This window comes from Balearica regulorum, chromosome 1 (assembly GCF_011004875.1).
Source record: "Balearica regulorum gibbericeps isolate bBalReg1 chromosome 1, bBalReg1.pri, whole genome shotgun sequence".
NCBI lineage: Eukaryota > Metazoa > Chordata > Aves > Gruiformes > Gruidae > Balearica > Balearica regulorum.
In genome coordinates this window covers 160,511,206-160,531,228 of record NC_046184.1, presented here as the reverse complement: position 1 = coordinate 160,531,228, position 20,023 = coordinate 160,511,206, and the positions used below count along the sequence as shown (strand labels likewise).

Genomic DNA, 20,023 nt, shown 5'->3' with positions numbered 1-20,023 from the left:
GTTTCTAGCTGTAGTTTGACGTTGCATTCTGATGTAGAAGCAAGAAAGACATATTAGTTCAACATTAGTAGCCTTACCAGAAAAGCTAGTGGTATAATAATCTTAACAACTGATGACTGTAATAATATTTTGAGAAGACATGGATAAAAATATATTGCAAACAAAAGTCACTGAAATAGTGGGAAGCATGTATGCTATTAAACGTGTAATAAAAATAATGGTGAAATGATCCTGAAAGAACTGGATGGATAATTCTGTCATGCTCTTGGCAATGAAAGTAGCAAAAACAGAGGAGTTAACACAAGTTAAAGACATGTGAGAGAGAGCCTAAACCTGACCAATCAAATGCCGTAGGTTTGCAAGATTGAGCCCCAAACCACATTTATATGAGAACATACTGATAAATCTAGCACAAAAGTATTTGCTGAAAGGGTCTTTGAAACAAAATTTCAGGCTCCAGGGAAAACATCTGTGGAATGTTCTATGAAAAAGAATTACTAGACAAAAGACATAGCTGAAATACACAGATTTCAATTAGAGCAGCATCTTAGCTTCTCACCTTAATGAAACACAGAAAAAGATTTGAATTCAACACATATTTTAAAGTAGTTTACAAAAGAGGCATACATTTCAAGGCCAGAAGGACTACTGAAGAATCTAGTCTGACCTTAGTGTACACCAGACCAAAGAATTTAATCTGCATACTTGGGTTTTGAGTCGAATAATTTAGTTTGACGAAGCACACAGATAGGCAAATTACCACATGGCAGGTGAAAATGTGAATTTGCAGGTCTCTGCCATAACTGCCAGCACACGTGCATACCTTCTAGAACCTCACAACAAATATGAGAAAATGTCAATGAAAAAATAACCGTAAATTATCCCAGCATACGAGAGTTTTAAAAAGTGAAGGCTTTCCAGAGATCCGTATTTCCATTCCATCATAGCTGTTGCTATTTCTTTCCTAACAGGGAAAAAGGCAGAAGGCGCCGAGAAGCAGTCTCTCAAGACAACAGAACCCTTTAAACGTATTTCTCTCCTTCCCTTCATTTCCCTTGGGTTCTCTCTTATCAGGTAAGGCAGAAATGAATGATCATGCCAGCTTGGTCTTGCTTAATCTGAAATCCAGTTCCAGCTCTTCTTTGTCAGTGGATGCAAACAAAGTTTATCTGTTTTCTTTCAGAAATATGAACTAACTAGAACCATTTTTCTGATTTCAGTGACTTTTCAAAACCAAATGCTGTTTCTCTCAAATTATCCTTCTTATTTGATGTCCCAACAAATCCCACATCTCATTCGACAGGGAATGAATGTAACCCTATGTACTCCAGGAAACAAATGGCAGCAGTGAGTGCTTTTCTTAGCAATCACATCAGAAGAGAGGAAGTTGCTGCCACGTGTAATTTACAAGACAGAAATCTTTTTCAGAGAAAAATTGCTGCTTAAGAATTGTAGAGAGCGTCAATGGGAATAGATGGGTGAAAGATGACTTTATGATCAACTAGATAAACATAAAGAGACAGTAAAGAAGTCTTTTTAGATATAAGTCCCTAGTTGTTCTTGATACCTTCAGAAGATTCAAGAATCAAGGGTTAACGAAATAAACACAAGCTTGTCCGTGGCTCCTGGAGAAATGACCAACATATTACCATCTCTGATGCTTCAGTAAGCATACCATTCCAGATATAGTATTTCACTGTTGCTTTTTGGAGCTCAGTAATAAATGATCAGTAGCTGCAGGGCAACCTGTTACTTCTGTTCAGTACTGAGAAACGTTTCAAGGTCACTGAAACTTGGAAGGCATTGAAGATGACCTCACTCATTTGATGTAGATTACAACAATTCTTTTGTTAGGTGTGAATGAGGTATTAGTGATCTGGAAGTGTACATAAAAAGCACCAGGAAATTGTAAATGCTACAATTGACCCTTGCAGTGCTGCTAGACAAAATAAGTATTTGGGAAAAGGCAGTATTTTTTTATTATGTCAGTGTTTTTAACTACGGTTCATATGGTCAGGCAGTTGGACTAGATGATTGTTGTAGGTCCCTTCCAACTGAAATACTCTAGTCCTATTCTCATTCTATACTATTGGTTTTGAATTCTGTTCCATTCTAATTCTATTCTATATTGTCAGAATGAGAACATAATCTTTCTTCTTGATCTTCTACAGGCAGACCATGTTTTGTGTGGAAAAAGTCTGGGAGAAAATAACAATAATTACTATCTTAGTATTGACAGCTAAAAGCAATTTCCAGCCTTTCAGTCAGTAACCTATGTACTTTGGTTAAGGTTTCAGGGCTGACCAAAGAAATTAAGTTCTCCTGATCTCACAAGGTTGGCTGGAGTATGCATTGAGGTATTTGTAGTGAGGTGTTTGTGCATAGAGGCATTGCTGTTGACAGCAGAGGATTTTGTCTTTTGGGGATTAAGCAAGGCCCAATATTTATAGCATTCACGTATCATTTCTCTTTCATCCAGTGATTAAAAACTACAGATAGTAGCTGGGCTCCTCAAATGGTCTTTAAATAGGTGCTCAGAAGGGTTACTTTATAAATACACACCTAGTTTACTGCTCCCTCCTGGGTCGCTGAGAGAACTTTGAAGACCTGCAGGTCTCCCCTGCATCACTCATTTGTGTGCACCACCCAGTTTTCTTCCTGAAAAAACATTGGGTAAAAGGCTGGAAAAGGCTTAAGGAGACACACACCCTAACACTTAAGTTATGCAAATGGAGAGTGGTGTTTTAAGACCTGCTGCATGCAGACACCTATGCTGGTCCTAGGTGTGACAGCCTTTTTGCTACAGCTCTGTATCTTCTCTGAGGGAATGTATAGGGTCTCTGGAAAAGGTCTCTGGAAAGTTCCTTTCTACTCACATACTGGTGTGGAGACTGTTTCGGAGACAGCCCTTGAAGCCCAGATTGCTACTACCTGCTAAATTTTACAGTGCTGTGATCTGTGGTTGTCTAACAAGGAAGAGAATATAGGTTACTAACTACTAACCATAAATGCGAATACACTACCCATACACCTAGTCCTTTGGTTTCTCTGGCGCCTCAGGCAAGCACTCGGACTACAATGAGCATGGAGGGGTACCTCTTGGTAAATCAAACATTGTTCTGTTCACCCCTCCTAAAGCGGAAAAGCTGGGGTATTAATGGGTTTGCACAGACCCCTTGAGGCAATGTCCTGGTTCCTCCAACGGGCCACCCAGTTTCACAGCCTCTCGGCTGCCGGTGAGTGAACCAGTTCCCTCTACCAAGGGCAGCAGGAGACAACCTTACTCCAGGCCCCCGTGCCCCTGAGGGCCCCCACGTCGGATTGTCCCCAAATTCCACAGAAAGGGGCAGCGATCGCGTAGGGCCCCCGCTCCCCCCTGGCCGGGGCAGCAGCTCGAGGCGGGAAGGCAGGCCCCGCCACCCTCACGGGCCGCCTCGCCCCTCGCAGCCGCCCTCCCCTCACGGCCGCCCCCCGGCCGAGGGGGTGCAGCCTGCTTTAACCCTCCCCTCACGCCGCGGCCACCTGGGCGCTGCCCAGCCCTTCTGGTGCCTGGGAGGAGGAGAAGGAGGGTACCTGGAGTCCCCTCGGGCACCGCACAGTGCTCGCTGCCCCTCCTCCCCGACAGGCTGCCCGGGTACCTGCGGCCGGGCGGCACTGCGGGGGCGGGCGCTCCGCTCCATTCGCGGCCGGCAGCGCTGAGGCGAGCGGCCATGGCGAGCCGCCGCCTGTGAACGCTGGAGGGGGCTCTCGGCCGCCTCCTCCCGCCGGCGGCTCCCCCTCCGGGAGGGGGCAGGGTTAGGGGAGGTGCAGCCGCGGTAGAGCGGTGAGCGGCGTCCAGTTCCCGCTCCCCCGGTCTGCAGGCGGCAGTAAGACCCCTCCCCGCCTCCGTCGCCGCCTGTCCCCTTTCTCCTCAGCGCCCGGCCCGGTGGGCTCCCCCCGCTGCAAAGCCGGACATGGCGACCCTGCTCCTGCGAGCCCCCCGCTGTCCTCCTCCTCCCCCCGCCGCCACCACTCCTGCCACCGCCTCCTCCTTCTCCTCCCCGCGGAGCTTTTAATGGCTCGGACCTCCGGCGGCCAAGCGCGACTGCCCCTGCACCAGCCGCAGCGAGGAGAGCCCGCGGGAGCCCGCGCAGCCCCAGCCCCACACACGGTAAGGGCGGCACGACGAACAATGGGGCCGGGCGGGAGCGGTAGCGGGTGGCGCCCGCCCCGCCGGGCACCGCGGCGAGGGTTGCGGAGCAGGCGGCGGGACCCGCCCGCGGGGTGGTGAGGGCGCCGGCGGCGGGGAGAGACGCCCACGCCGCCCCCGGTACCGCCGCCCCCTCCGCGGGCGGTGACAGCCGCGGGGCCGCGCTGCCGAGTGGAGACCCCGCGGGCGCCGCTCAGTCCAGCTTAATCCCATTACCGCGGGTAATCCGCGAGAAGGCACCGCGCCGAGCGGCGCCCAGACCGCCTTCCCTCCCCCGCTTCCCCCAGGCCACCGCGGCTGGGCGCAGTCCGGGCGGTGGCGGGGAGGGCGGCCGCTCAACTTGGTGCCTTTTGTTTCGCCCCCGGGCTGGGACCCGGTCCCGGCTCCGGGGGCGCCCCCCCGGCGGTTGCCCGGCGGCGGGTGGGACGCTTCGGGCGTCCGTGCGGTGGGGCGGGAGCCCTGAGGGGACGCTCGGTGACGGGCGGAGTTGGAAGGACGGACGTCCCCGTTGGCCCAAGGAAGGGTTTAGCCCAGGCCGGCAGCCCGCGGAGGGAGGCGGGGAGCTGCCGATTCCGGGGGGGCGTGTGAGGGCAGCGCGGCTCCCTCCCCGCCTCGGCCCCAGGGCGGCCCGGGGAGGACGGGACGGCCCGGCCCGGGCGGCAGTATGTGCGGGCGCGGGCCGGTGCCACCTCCCTGGGTTCCCTGAGTGGCTGTAACGGCGCTTCCTCCGCCTTCACACCCAGGGGTGCGGCGGGGTGGCTCCAGCCTGGTTCCTTCGACGCCTCTGCCGTCCCCTCGCCCCTGCCCGAGCTGGAAAGTTCGCTGCTTTGAAAACGCAGCGTTTCCCGCTCTGCAGTATGACCGGCCTCCATCAGGCATGAACCACCGGGGAAAGTTTTGAGTAAACAGAAGTTTATTTTCAGAGTGGGAGCTCATGTGTAGTAGGCCTTATCTTTTGTGATTCGGCTGCTTTTATTTTTATTTTAAAGCAGATGCAAACTCTTTGGAGGTTTTTTCCAAGTTGCTGGATTTGCTTGATTGCTGGCATGAAATAAATGAAATGCGTAGCGTATCCTTTTCGGTCACAGCCTTCTTACCAGGTTTTCTTTCAGATATTTGTCCCTGGAGAGTGCAAAGATGATTGTTCTAAGGGAACAGTATCACTCAGCTGTTTTATTATTTGTATGTCTCAGATACTTTGATTCTTGCTCCTTGTATTGCTTCCAGTATGTATTTACAGCAAGCAGCTGATGTTGGAATCAAGCCAACAAAAACAAAATTCTGGAGTCCAGTTAAGAAAAGCCCCAAACATTCTTCTGAATCAAGACATCCTCTTCCCCAACTTACAGATGCTTATGCGAGAATTGCGGTATCTAGCTAATTAGTGGATCTGAGCCTTTTAGAAATGGTCCTGCGTACCAAGAAAGTACAAAATCCTCTTAGCTGTGCCTCACATGTCCGACCTGCCCGGGGTCTTGAAACTCTGTGCTGGCTGACCTGACAGGACAGGACTGGAGCTGTATGTGCTGTACCTGCTGCGGTGCATCCTGGCGCTTGTAGTTACCCTGACGTGCACCTTGCTGGTAAGCTCTGTGTGTGAGGACCGGGTTGTTAGTACAGCCAGGTGAGAGCTGCTTTCCCCTTTGCCCTTGCCTACCCTGGTACCAGAAGTATCTGGTGCTGACCGAAGTGTAAATAATTCTGTGGCTTGAGGATCCCGCTTAATGTTTTTGCTTTCTAATTCAGAGCTTCATTCTCTTAGGTATAGTTTTGCTCTAGGATTGGGTAGAGTCTCTTTTCTTTGTAAATAGCAGAGATAAGGGGTTTTGTGTAATACATGGAATTACAACAGCTATTTTTGAAAGCTTAGATGTCGATATAGCAGCCCAAATGCACTGTAACCTCTTTTATCCCCACAGACTTAAGTTCCAATGTGTCTGTGGAAGGGATCGTTGGCAGTAGGACCAACTGTCATCATCACGGGAAGGGGTTAGAAAGCTGTATTTTTCTGCTTGCTTTTTGCAGTATCTTGTGTATAGCCAATTAAATTGTGTTTGTTTTTCCTTCTGCACTCTATTTTCTCGAACAAGCCAAATAAACTAGGAAAGTGGGCAGAATGTTTAACACACAGTAATGTGGGACTTCAAAATGTCAAAAGTTGGTAAGAGATTGAATGTGTAATACCAAAGCCTGACTTTTATTTAATGGCTGAACTTCAAGTTGGAAGTCTCCACACATCACACACAACCCCCCCCCCGCCGTTGACACACCACACACACACACCACCCCCCCGGCTGTTGACACAGTTCATTAGTCATTTTGTGATCAATATCTTAGCATATGCTACTTGTAACCAAACTTTTTGAAAGACAATTGTGGATGATAAATGACCAAAGGGAAAACGCTACATAAATGTGATGGTTTGAAAAAGAAGAGAGAAAGATTTGCTTTAGAAGATTTATTTCTGCATTAAAATTCAAATGTGGGATTCTGAATTTATAGAGCTATTCAGTAAAATTTCCCTGCTCATGTTAGGTTAATTTGACTTAGGAAAAAATCCAAACTTCCACTTAAGAAATTCATATATGATGAAAATTAGCATCTCTTTTTAAAAATATATAAAAATTCTTGACACTGATGAGTACAAGGCTGCCAGTGTTGGTAGCTTTTTAGATTATGTATGCTTTGTGATGGAGCTACCCAAAAGAAATCGTTCCCTGGTTTGAAATATCTTTCATTAAATCTTTGGCTGGCATGGATTTCTAAAAGGGACTGACTAGTGCCATGACTCCCAAACTGGCATCTGTTAGGAAAGCTGGGAAATACGATCTGTGGGACCATATTGTTTTCACAGCGTTTGCACTGAAAAGTTGGCTCATGGGCAGAGAAACTTCAGGGCTGCCAAAGGGTTAAAGATTAATGTGAATGTCGCTGGCTGAGTGGGTCCCCTCAGGTTTTGCAAGGTGGAAAACTCCAGAGGACTTGCATCTTATGTGGTTGTTAATGGTTGTTGGTCCCTCTTTCCCAGGACTGGAATTTGAAGTGCAGGGCAGTGCTCTGACCTCATCCTCCCCTCAGCTTTGCCTGGGGAAATGCAGATTTGTGTCTTGCTGTGACTGCAGCACAGATCTGGATCCAGAACTTCACTCCAGTAGAATTGACTCAACTCATCTTTTTAAACTTACATTCATAATTAGGAAGTATTTTTTGCAACTGTAGGATTGGGTTGCAAAACCTGATGATAAATGAAGTTCTAGTAGGTGTTTTCTGCAGTTAAACCTCTGTATTATTAATCTTGGTTACATTCTAGTACAGAATCAATGTATTTGCACTATACTTTTCATACTGTCCTGGATGATAGTGATGGGACTAAACTTACTGTTTTGGGTTTCTGATTTGTGGGGGTTTTTTTCATTGTTTTTTCATGGTGCTTGTCTGTGCCAGTGTCCTTATTTCATACTGTCTTTTTTTAGGAAAGCATGATAAGAATGCTCTTTATTGAATTTGGGTCCACCAACTTCTTGCCCTGCTTTTTCTGTACTTCTAGAAAAAGGCATGTTTATCCTAAAAGGACCTTTCCAGACTTAATTTCATGACCTTGAAAGGTTACAGTTTGTGTATTTTTTATTTTATTTTTTATTTTCCCCTGTACTTTTCTGAGTGGTAGGTGCTGAGTAGATGGTGATGTTTATAGTTTGCAGACTGCTGAATTAGGGAGACTAAAGGGGCGACTCGCTTTTCTGGCTGTAAAGGCACAGAAGACTAGTTACAGAGGTATAAAGGGTCATCAGGCTCAGCCAGCTTTGAATTTGTGCAAAATGTCAGTAAACTTGGCCTGCAGAAATGTAGGCAAAATCAGACAATTAGGTCAGTCTTTATCGGATATGGGCACTATCTTGTTTGTAATCAATTGCAGCATGATGAGCTTTTCAGTCTTGTCTGTAACGAAGTGGACTGCATTAAATATTATGAGAAATGAAAATATGTTACGCCTTTTGGGAGAGTTGAGATACAGGGTATGAAACTTTTTTTTTTTTGGTCTGGAAATATAAATGGAAGAAATTTTTAATGTTTGGTTGTCAGAAAAGACTTAAAAAAAAAAAAGAATGGTGACTCTGTTAGTTCTCAAATAAAGTGAAGCCTTGTTAGTGAAATTCATGGAGGTGCTAAAGTTCTGTTTTCTGTTGATCTCAGAGGGAACTGTGATTTTTTTGTAACGTGCCCTTGAGTGTTATGCAGTAAAGTATATACAGTAAAATCTGGTTTTGTGTCGCTCTATAAAATGGAGGAAAGAACATTCTCAAGCCATGAAGTCTGCATACTGAGGTTTACAGTACCAGATTTCTGTACAATACATGTTTGTTGCTAGTCATGAGGAATACTTGCAAGTGGTTGGGTGGTATGTTAGTATAAGGCAGGGATGGTCTTTCCAGGCTATGTTTTCTTTCCCAGGTTATAAATTGAGTGTCGTGGTAAAGCCCACTGAAAGGTGGGAGACCGTGTCTCTGTCTCTGAGGTGGTGTTTCTGGTGCCCTTACTGGTGGTGCCTGGCCTATGCAGCGCTCTGCTGCTTGTCATTAAAATCAGGTTTTTAGCTACCTTGGCATCAGTGCTGGAGGTTGCTGTCCCGTGGTACAAGATTTCTCAGATGAGTAGTAATGTTAATGATGACTTCGGTCCCAGTTTTCTTCCAAATATGCTGACTTGGGGGGCCAAAGTAATGGTTTGGACCTTGCAGAGTGACTGAATTTGGGAGAAAGTACTTAAAGAGATGAATCACAGGTCAAATTGACCTGTGATTCTACTGTCTTGTAAGGCGCTTTAAATTACCCTTTCAAGATCTCTCCCTCATTGATTATGTTAACACAAAAGTGAAAAGAGTAAGTTGTACAACCAAAGGGGACCTTCCACATGTCCCCCAAAGTATAGGTTTCCCCAAAGCATCTGTTTTTGTAATACACAAGGTATTTAGGTGTATAATACACAAAATATTACAGAAATTCTGCAGCGGGAGACATGTCACGTGGAAAATTTTGTTTGAGGAAAAGCTGTGAGTTTCTGAACAGAGCTGTTAGTAGCAAGCCATCCCTGCTTGAAACAACTGCGTTTGAGTGCAGGCAGTGAGCGCGTATACTCTGTATATGTAGAGGAAATGGGATCACTCCGTCTGGGGCAAGCTGCTGGGGTACCTGGACTGTCTCATGCTAAAACATTGATAGGGAAGAGCACACATTTCTATAGGTGAAAAGATGACTTACTGGTGGAAAACCTAGCAGTAATTGGCAAGAGTTGATATTCTTGGCTGATTCCTTTTCTGGTCTAAGGCTTCTGCGGGCCACTGTCGGCCTTTCTGCATCTTTCACTCCTGATTATTGCAGGACCAGTTGTTTGATCGCTGGTCACTAATAATACTGACGACTGTGTCTCCTTAATCAAGGACCCTTATTTTCAGTCACCTGCACCACAGGCACAGGTCAAGAAGACATTTGTCAGTTTATTCAAATAGCAAATGTAGCACAAAGGGTCTAGCTGCTCAGTAACCTGTGTACATTTAATTGGCTCTTTCTGCTCCGCATCATCCATTTTTCTGTTGGTTATGCTCTTTCACAAATTTTTTTTCTGTTGCCCGGATTAAGCACTTGAGCTGCAGACATTGTGTGTTCGTTTCTTCCATCTCTGAGTGTTATTTTTGGACATGTCCCAGCCTCTGTCTCCCCACTGAACAATACCAAAGGTGTTCCGCAGGGACCTTTGCTAGCCCAGCAATGGAGCACCAGCAGGCTGCTCATTAGTCTTTTATGTCTCTCCTTATCAGTTTTACTCTGAAACTCCCTATCGCTTCGGTTGCACATGTTAGAATAATTAGGCTTCCTGTTTGGCAGGTTTGTACAGCATTGATTTTGGCCTGGAAGTTCAAGGGAGGGGAAGGTTACTATTAAATTATATGAAATGGTAAGTATGTCTTTGGTAGTTGCCTTTTTCTGTTACAAGGTGGGTTTAAAACATAGTCTTGCACAAAGAGAGGCAAGAATGCAAAGCAGACTTTCATACTACTTACATGGGAGGTGTTTTCTCTTGTGTTAGTAAATAGGTGAAAATAAATCTTAAAAATAAACTTCTTTTAGGAGGAAAAGAGAGGATGTGGTGATATCTCTATTCGATTGGAACAGGGCTCACATCGTTCAGAGGCTCTGGGAGCACAGCAGGTATCGGACAGACTTGGAGCATTTCTCTGGCCACCCTGGTCTTCCTACAATTATGGAGAGGGAGGACAGCATGTCTTTTGGGGGTTGAGGAATGATTTTTCTGTTCTTCCAATCCTATTTCTCATTTCCCTAATTATCCTGGAGTTTGCTGCTGCTTATGTTTTACCATCACAGTGAAATGAATTTCATTTGTTTTTATTTTGTTAACTCTCTGCAGTCTTATGATTGCAATAATAGTGATTACAACTGAGAAGGCTCTGGCCAGCTCTTGCTGTGGTGTATAATAGTAGTGTCTTTTTCAGATTAAAGAAAAGTACAGTTTGTTTAGTTTGTCCTGCCTGAGGTTATTTTCTCAAATATCAAGGCTAAAAAGGAAGGTAAAGCTCTTGTAAAAGTAAGAATCTGCAGAAGTTTCCTATTTTCCACGGAGCAGTTAGTATTCAGGCCCATAACAATATGAAAAATATTAAAGGGAGAATGAGGAAGGGAACATTCAGTTGCTGTACCTTTTGGAGAATTAAGAGTTTGTACAACTTTATGTACCAAGTAGTCTCAGTGCATTATGGAAGTTAAACTTTTTTGTGTGTGAACCTATAAGATTAGCTTCCTTGGAGGTAACTTTCAGTCTTTTTATTTGAATACCTCAGCTTTTATCTTATTTTTGTGGAAATTCCTCCTGAAAAATCTCTGTTCAGCATTGCATTTGTAAGACCTGAAACCATTAATGTTTACCTTTAACATGTTAAACATTTAATATTTTTGTTGCTTTTTAAACAGAGGCATCAGTATGTGCATGTAGGAAGTTCAGCTGTATGGTTGTGCTGTTGTAATCTGTGTTGTTCATTAGCCATTTTTTTACAGTTTATCTGAATTAATTGGTGCAATGTGTAAAATAAAATTGTTTAATGTTTTGGTGCAGAGCGCCATTTATTCCCCCATGTCTTTTGAAATGTTGAGCATAATTTTCAGTACTATGAAAAATAAAATACTAGAAAATGTGAAAAGAAATATAAAACAAACAAAAAGGAGAAGGTACCTAGAATCTACAGTCAATAAATATTGAACCTGAAGCTAGCAGAAAATATCCTCAAAGTGCCTTGATAGCAAATAAATAGAACAAATACAAAACAGATGGCATGATAGTATTGCAGTGGAGAGAAGGGAAAGTGACCCTGTCATTTGAATATAAAAAAGGTTTTAAAAGGCATTCTAATTAAGTGCTGCTCACAGCTCTGCATTTTCTAATAATATTTGAATTTTAAGATAAGTCACAAATGGCACAATTTCAAGGATGAAGGATCCACTTGCCTAAAACGAGTGAGTTGGAAGTGAACTTCTGAGAGAAGAATTTCTAAATAGACCTGTAGGAGAGAAGTTGCTGTTGGTAATTTTATGGGGCAGGTATTTCCAGCTCTCTCTCTCTCTCTTTTTTTTTTTCCCCCTCCCCTTGTATTATTTACAATTAAGGCTTGAATGGTAATGTTGCCTCTTTGTTTCTGGTTATACTCTGTCTATACCTCTGTAAATTGTTGGGCATCTTCAACCATATTAGACAAACAATGAAGCTTAATTAAAAAATAAGTATTAGAGGAGAGACTGAAATCATTGCAGCTGTTGCTGGAGGTCATCTGTGTTGCCTGTCAGCTGCCAGATTGGCATGTGTGTTGGCTGGGCAGTCACATAGGTACTGCTCAGAGCAAATGCAGTCTCGTAGCTTCTAATTAGCAGTGAGTAAATAGGACAGTGTCGAGGGAGGGGTCGGGAGGGCTGGCAGGACAGGAGCCGTGCAGCAGCTGGCTTTTTGTTGGGCAGGGGCTGAGGGAAGAGTATCAGTGGGGTGGAAACCAATTTTTATTAGCTCCATTGGTCATGAGCACGTTTACACAGTGGCTCTTAGTGGGGAGGAAACAAACCTAGCACTAGTGAAGTCTGTCCAGAAAGTGAAATCTTTATAAAAACCCTTGGCTGCATTGGCACCAAGTGCATTTCCCGCAGTTATCTGGAAATGCTTTCAGTACCCATGAAGTACTGAGCTTTTATCCAATGAAGTACCAAACTGATGGTGTAAGAGGTAGGATATCCGTGGGAAGTTTACCTCCAGTTGTCCAGCTTTTTAAATGGAAATCAAGGACTATTTCAGATTCTGAACCAAGAAGTTATCATCAAGCAATACCTTGAACATGAGCATTTATCCCTTAATTTTGTGTGGAGTGACTGCATGCTAAGACACCAGAGAAATCGTTGGAGCAGTTTCTAGTTGTAATAACGCTTCAAGGATCATTTGAAGCAATGGACGAACAAATGACACTTGATGGTAGCTCTCTGCTTGAGAAAGACCAACACAAGGAAGCCATTCTTGTCCCCCTGAATGAAGGGAAAGTACATGATGGAGGAGAGCTAGGGACTAATAACAGCATAGAATCATAGAATGGTTTGGGTTGGAAGGGACATCAAAGATCATCTAGTTACAACCCCCTGACATAGGCAGGGACACCCTCCACTAGACCACATTGCCCAAAGCCTCATCCAACCTGGTCTTAAACACTTCCAGGGATGGGGCCTCCACAACCTCTCTGGGCAACCTGTTCCAGTGCCTCACCACTCTCACAGGGAAGAATTTCTTTCTAACATCTAATCTAAATCGACCCTCCTTCAGCTTGAGGCCATTCCCCCATGTCCTGTCACTCCATGCCCTTGTAAACAGTCCCTCTCCATCTTTCCTGTAGGCCCCTTCAGGTGCTGGAAGGCTGCTATAAGGTCTCCCCGGAGCCTTCTCTTCTCCAGGCTGAACAACCCCAACTCTCTCAGCCTGTCCTCACAGGAGAGGTGCTCCAGCCCTCTGATCAGCTTCGTGGCCCTCCTCTGGACTCGCTCCAACTGCTCGATGTCTCTCCTGTACTGGGGCCCCCAGAGCTGGACGCAGTACTCCAGGTGGGGTCTCACCAGAGCAGAGTAGAGGGGCAGGATCACCTCCCTCGACCTGCTGGTCACACCTCTTTTGATGCAGCCCAGGACACGGTTGGCTTTCTGGGCTGCAAGCACACACTGCTGGCTCATGTTGAGCTTCTCATCAATCAATACCCCCAAGTCCTTCTCCTCAGGGCTGCTTTCAGTCCATTCTCCACCCAGCCTGTAGCTGTGCTTGGGATTGCCCCCACCCACGTGCAGGACCTTGCACTTGGCCTTGTTGAACTTCATGCGGTTCGCATGGGCCCACCTCTCCAGCCTGTCAAGGTCCCTCTGGATGGCATCCCTTCCCTCCAGCATGTCGACCACACCTCACAGTTTGGTGTCGTTAGCAAACTTGCTGAGGGTGCACTCAATCCCACTGTCCACGTCGCCGACAAAGATGTTGATGAAATGCGTGCTACAAGTGTATGACTGAAAAATTAGATCACCGTCGTGATGGAGTAGAGTGTATGTATGTGTTTGTACGTATGATGAGAAGTTGGAGTGCAGAAGCACTTTCTTTTTCTGGAACCAAGTTGTAGACTTTTCATTTTCCTCAGCAAACAAACCCAACAATCTATATATTCAAGAAAATTCAGACATGTTTGTGAAAGCATTCAAACTGAATGCAGTATTGTTCTTAATCAAGTATTTGCTAGGGTTGCTTTGAGTCCCTTAGGTCTTTTGGTAAGATTTCACTGGGCAGTAGATAAAACTACCAAATTTTCCTTCAAAGTTCCTTTCCTTCAAAGTGAAAGTAATGTTTGAACATACATATTTTATGTTATTATTTAAAATACTTTGAGTGGAAAATAGGTGATGAGGACATCTAATGCACAGACAAAGAAGAACCTAATTAAAGCTGAAGTAGTTAGCCGTAAGATGGTGAGTTGTTCAAGTGTGTACCATAATAGATGGATGCAAATAACAGAACTACATTTTTCCTCCTAGTGTCATGTAAAGAAGGTAACGGGGAGAGCTCAATATGCCCCTTCATCTCTGGATTCGGATTCTCTGCAAAACCAGTGTGCTATGAGGATAATTATAGCTGCAGATTTAGGTGATGTCTGTCCTTTAAGAAAGCTCAAAGAATTTTCATTTTAGTGTATACACAGTTCAATAGAAAAAATCCTAAGGAGAGTCTATATTCTGCTTTTCTGCCTGCTTTTGTTAAACCAAAATGCCTCCTCCAACCTGAACAAAGTTCTTTGCACTTAAAAGCACTCTAAGATTGGAACTGAAGCTTGGATGTGTGTGAAGGGAAAATGGTAGCTATACAGCTAAAAAATGTCTACAGAAAAATGTAAAATGCTTCTAGAAGTTGTAAAGCCTTGTATCTGCAGCAGTTCTGGGCTTACCTTTGAGCAGAATGAATTTTAGAGAATGGCGATCTGAGAACAGTTCCAGCTTGGCAAGGAAAATGTGATTTGGAGACATGGAAGAGAAAATTAATCAGAATAATAGGTCTGGCTCTTGCAAGTATATTGAGCCTAATGAAATTAGTATCTGAAAATTAATTATAAAACCAACCTGATAATATATAACAGGACCTAAGAGGATATTTGAAAATCTGCAAGTAACTCCAGGATTTTTCTGCAGAGGAGTTCCCAGGAGTGGAGTAAGAATACCTGCTTTTGTTTTCCCATAGAATATTTGAATTGCAGTAAGCAACCTGACTGCACTCATGTATGTATGTTTCCTGTTGCAATCAAGTGACAGTTTGGCTCAATTTGGAAGAGGCTGAAATGCCTGAGAGTTGGATTGTACAGTATCAGCTGGGTAAAAGTTTCCTGAAGTCTTTTGGCAGTGTCTGAATTTGTGAAATAAAATGTGCTGCAGCAATTTATAATTTGTATGTGGCTCTATTAACCAACAATTGAATTTATTCTAAGCATTAACTTGCTTGTTTATGACAAATCCTGGAATAGCCTATTTTTTTCATTAGATTTCCAGGCTAACTTTAATTGGAATCTTGTCAGAAAGACAAGCTAGTCTGATTACTTTTGAATATGTTTAAGGAAAGTTTCATAACTCCTTCTTTGGTATTTCTCCAGTTAGGCCTGATCCTTTTTTATCTACGAAGTTTAAAGCTTGAGGGGACAATAAAGACTCAAATCAATTGGAAGTAATTGCAACTAGATCATCAGCATAGTTTTGTTTAATTTACAGTGTTTATTTAGTGCTCTCCTGTTGAGGAAGTTTAATCAAATTCCTCGTGCTGTGGAGCACTGCAGGGAGGAATAGCAATGATCCGGGTGCTTGTTTTGAGGGCTCTACCTTATGTATGTGTAGTTCTGCGTTTGGGAAAGAAAGATTTTTATTACCTGGTGTGGCAGCTGGAGTGGTTCCTGTGTACCTGAGCACAGGGATGCAGGGGGTCCCTGTTGGCTGGGTGGTTTTAGTGGGGCCAGGCTTGTCCCACATCGATGCTCTTAAAGCATCAAGAGAGAGGAGCTCCGCTTTTGAATTAAAGTCACACAGCAACATAGGTGAAATGAGTCCTTTGAATGTTAATACAGTGAATACAATTGTGTTAATACCACATCCCTGTTATTTTGGAATAGACAGAATAGGCTTTAGAAGCTCTTGGCTCACTGCACGTTGTTTGTACTTCTTGTTTAAGTGTGCTGTGTTACAGTGCTCATCTTTGAGGGCTGTGTTGGTGGTGCCTGATGCAATACTATGCTGCACAGAGACAGAATCCTTACACCCCGTATCTGAGAGTCTGCCTGCTATGGGGCAGCTTCATACTGTTCTCTTCAGGGAGTAAGATTTGACAGGGGCAGTTGAAAAGCAGAAGTCTGACCTTTGAACGCATGGAACGTCGCGGGGGATTATCCTTACCCAATATGCAATTAGTTCATGTTAGAGGGAAGAACAGTAACACATTTCTTTATGCCTGTTTCTTTTGTCTACCCTTTATTTCCACCTTCTTTCCCCTCTTTGAAATTCCCATACACATATACTCTCAGTGGTTTTGTACTGTGTTATGTTGTTTTCTGATTCACTAGTAAGGCTGAATTTCGTTCAGGGTGAAAGCAAAACATGATGTAAATTGAGGTTCTGTGATTTCGACTTCTGCACATCATGTGTGCTGCTGTTGGCAGTCCTAGGAAGAACCATTCCTCTGTCTTAGTTTTAATGACAGTTTGTGAGCAAAACCAAATCCAACAGTACTGTCACCGTTGCAAGGCTAAGATTAAGGAAATGTATTTAATCACTAGAAAGTAACGAATATATGGCTTTTCTTCTTGAAATAAAGGGCAAAGACTCTGTAATCTGAATCATTCCTTTCATGAAGGTAGGGTATTACTGATGCTACTTTTATGAGGTTTTCAGGTAGTAAGAATTATTTGGTGTTCTCCAAACCTGACTATATTGATTACTTGCACAACATTTACTTCTCTTGCCTTCTTGAATTCTACATGTTTTTATTTCCCAGCCCCCTTTTTTAATGTACTTATTATCTGTGACAGTATTCTATAGTATTGATCCATAATACCTGTATTTATCTTTTCCGTTGTTAACGCAGCTGTGGTGAAAGGACACACTGTTTATGTTTTGTAAAGTTTCGGTAAGCTTGTAAGTCAAAACCGTTGCTGGTATAGAGACTCAGAACTTCTTAGCTGTTCATTTCTTCAACAAAAGTGTAACTATGTAAGTTTTCAATAATATTCTTTTTCCAGTAGTCCTACAGCTTTCTTAACAGTGAGGAAGGAATGCAAATCTTTGGAGGCTCATCTGGGATTTTGATGGCCCAATAAAGCTAAAATTTTTTTGGCATGAAGCCTTTAAATGTTGCAACAGATCTTGTATATCATTGGTATGATTTAGAAGGACTGCAAACGGCAAGCCCTGTATTGGACGGGCTTGATGGATTTGTTAGAGGCTTTTTTCCCTTCTGCCCTGTGGCAGAATACAGTCAACTAAAGATTTGCTTTGTGATCATCACAAGATTCAAATTTAAAAAGGTCTTTAAATTCTATACTTTGTTATGTAAGTTCTACATATACTTTGCTCTGTATTGTGTGATTAAGAAAGAAAAATTTTAAGAAACGTGCATGGGTTGTGAGGCAGCTATCAATTGTTAAGAGAATATGGCTATTAATGTCTGATTAATTTTTTTTTTTTAACTCACATATTTTTCCACTAAGAGAAATCAGTCTTCCCCTCCCTCCATGGATTTACAAGTCACTTTTTTTTTTTTTATGTCACTTAACAGATTAGACACCTTGAAGAGTTAAACATTTATCTTTTACTCTGTAATGCACAGGACCTTTTTTCTGACTGATAATTACCCTTGATATTACCTGCTTCAGTTTTTGTTCAGTGATTTGTAGGGTGAGGTTATTGTTGTTTCCATTGCCTGCAGAGCTGTGTTTTCAGTGATTGACTGAAAGGACGAATTTTAGGTAACTACAGGCTTGAGCTAGTGTTTATAAGAATCTTGGCAATGGTCCTAAATTCTCTTTTGTATATCTATAATCTGATTCAAGGGTGCTCCCTATAAGGACTGATGTTTTTGTTCAGGCTTCTTTCAGATGTCTCTTAAATACAACTGCTTCTATTAAAAGAGGGAAAAAAAAAAAACCTACTCCATAATTTACAATCTTACTGTTTGGGATCTTTCCTGCTGGTAAACTGGCCTGTGTAAAACTGCTCTAATTCTTCCTAAATCTTTAAACTTCCCGCTTAACTTGCAAACCACATCCCTTACATGCTCCTACGCTTTTTTTATGCTGCAAACAGTTTGTTCGCTTGCTGCTTTGCTGTGGATCCCCTTGGTTCCCTGGGGAGCTTTTGTTCTTCTCCACCTCATCCAGTTCTAGTACAGAGAGTTACCTGCGGGAAGGAGCCCTTCAGGAGGACTCACTGTGCAGGGCTTTGTCTTCGTGGCAATTGGCTTTCCAGAAAGATCTGATCTGTGATTCTGTGATCATGTGTAACCTAGTTACTGGACCAGGAGATCCGTCAGTCTCTCTCTTCACTTCTGAATTTTAATATTTCTTTAACTGCTGTCTTCTGTGTTATATAAAATATTCTGTACATTTGTTTTCTTGAAATGTATTTACTCATTTTTATGCTGAGCTAAAGCAGTTAGTGATTAATAACCTCAAGGTTCCCTTTTGTTACCATATACTTAGTCATTTTATCTGTATTAGTAAGGCATGATGACCTATTTTGGTTAGTATGTCTCTGTTTTTTGAGCTGAAAGATGATAGCAGAAGTTTATCTTGGAATTTCTTGGGTATGCTAGAGACAAAAAAGGGGAATAAAATACCAAAAATATTAGTGAAGGATGGGTTCTGTTCCATAAGATGTTAGAAATGTGTTAGACTATGAAAGCTTTAATGTGTCACCCTTGTTTTAAAAATTGTCTTTAATAAGGAGTTTATATATTTATATACTTCTGATCATTTTAAGACCCTTCAAGCAAGTATGACTTTGCTACAGGAATTCAGTAAGGTGCCACTATGCCTTACATCCATTAACAGAGGTTCTCTGCTGCCTGGCAGTATGTATTCCTTACTGACCGAGACAGCTGCTAATTTATTTTTTTTTAGATAAATGCAACTTTGAAGGCTCCTCGCTGAACAAATCCATTAAGAGAACTGCCTAAAGGATATCTTATTTTTGCAGAACATGCAAGAAGTCACAGTCACTTTGCAAGCTGTGGGCTGTGGTAACATACTATTTATTTTCCCTTAAAGCAATGTTGCATTTGTCTGTTCTGCTGGTGTTTCATACTTAGAATTTACTAATTGGTGGGGAAAGGCTTTAAAAGGATTGAATAATCATATCTTTTTTTTCATTATGTTGTCTTCCATTAAAAAAATCCCATTTTTTTCCTTAACTTACAAGATCCATTGACTTCATAGGTATTTGTTTATCCATTTCCCCATCTTAAGCACTTGAGACGCATGAGAACAAAGCCATAAGCTTCCCAAGTTACTCCCTGACTACTAATTAATCGTAGTAGTTGCAAGACTCATACTTTGTTGCAAGAAGGATGAAAATGTCAGGTTCATGACTTGTGTGTCATGAACACACCATCCATGTTGCTGATATCCCACTGTCCATGTTGCCGACAAAGATGTTAAACAGCACTGGTTCCATATACCAGTACTCCTGAGGAACGCCACTCATCACTGGTCTCCCCTTGGACATTAAGCCGTTGACCACAACTCCTTGAGTGCGACTCCAGCCAGTGGGAACTTTCCAGTCAGTGGGAACTTCACCAGGCTGCCAGGACTTCTCAAATACAATGGAGAATGGCTTAGCAACTTCATCTGCCAGTACCCTCAGGACTTGGTGAACAAAGAAGTGTAATTCACTTAGAGGCTGAACTTTCTGAGGTAGTGATACAGGAAAAAAACTGTGTAGGCTTGGTAAATAGGGATGAAACTCAGGATCCATCAGAGCAAACCCAGGAAATAATGTGAATGATGAAACTGACTGCAGGGTTTGGCCTTGAACACAGCTGATAATTGAAGGGTAGGAACAGTTTATCCTCCATCCACAGGATGCTCCTGCTGACCTTGCGGCGTTGCACAGGCTGAGAACAGTGCGATTTTTCCCAAGCATGCAAGAGGTGATCTGGGGAGATCTTACTGGGAGAAGGGGAGAATTAGGGCTTGCTAGACACTAGCATATAGTATTGCATGTGGCCATTTTCTTT

The 20,023-nt window shown here is 43.3% G+C and overlaps 1 protein-coding gene across 4 annotated transcripts in view; it reads left to right on the top strand.

Moving 5' to 3' along the window:
- Window positions 1–3,732: 3,732 nt before the first annotated feature.
- FARP1 (FERM, ARH/RhoGEF and pleckstrin domain protein 1) overlaps window positions 3,733–20,023 on the top strand; it is a 217,516-nt gene continuing 201,225 nt past the window's right edge. For 2 of the 4 annotated variants that reach the window (XM_075741088.1, XM_075741077.1), the window contains exon 1: window positions 3,733–4,150. The gene's annotated coding sequence lies outside the window, so the exon portion shown is untranslated. The remainder of the gene's footprint in view (window positions 4,151–20,023) is intronic. The other 2 variants (XM_075741067.1, XM_075741058.1) reach the window with 1 other exon arrangement.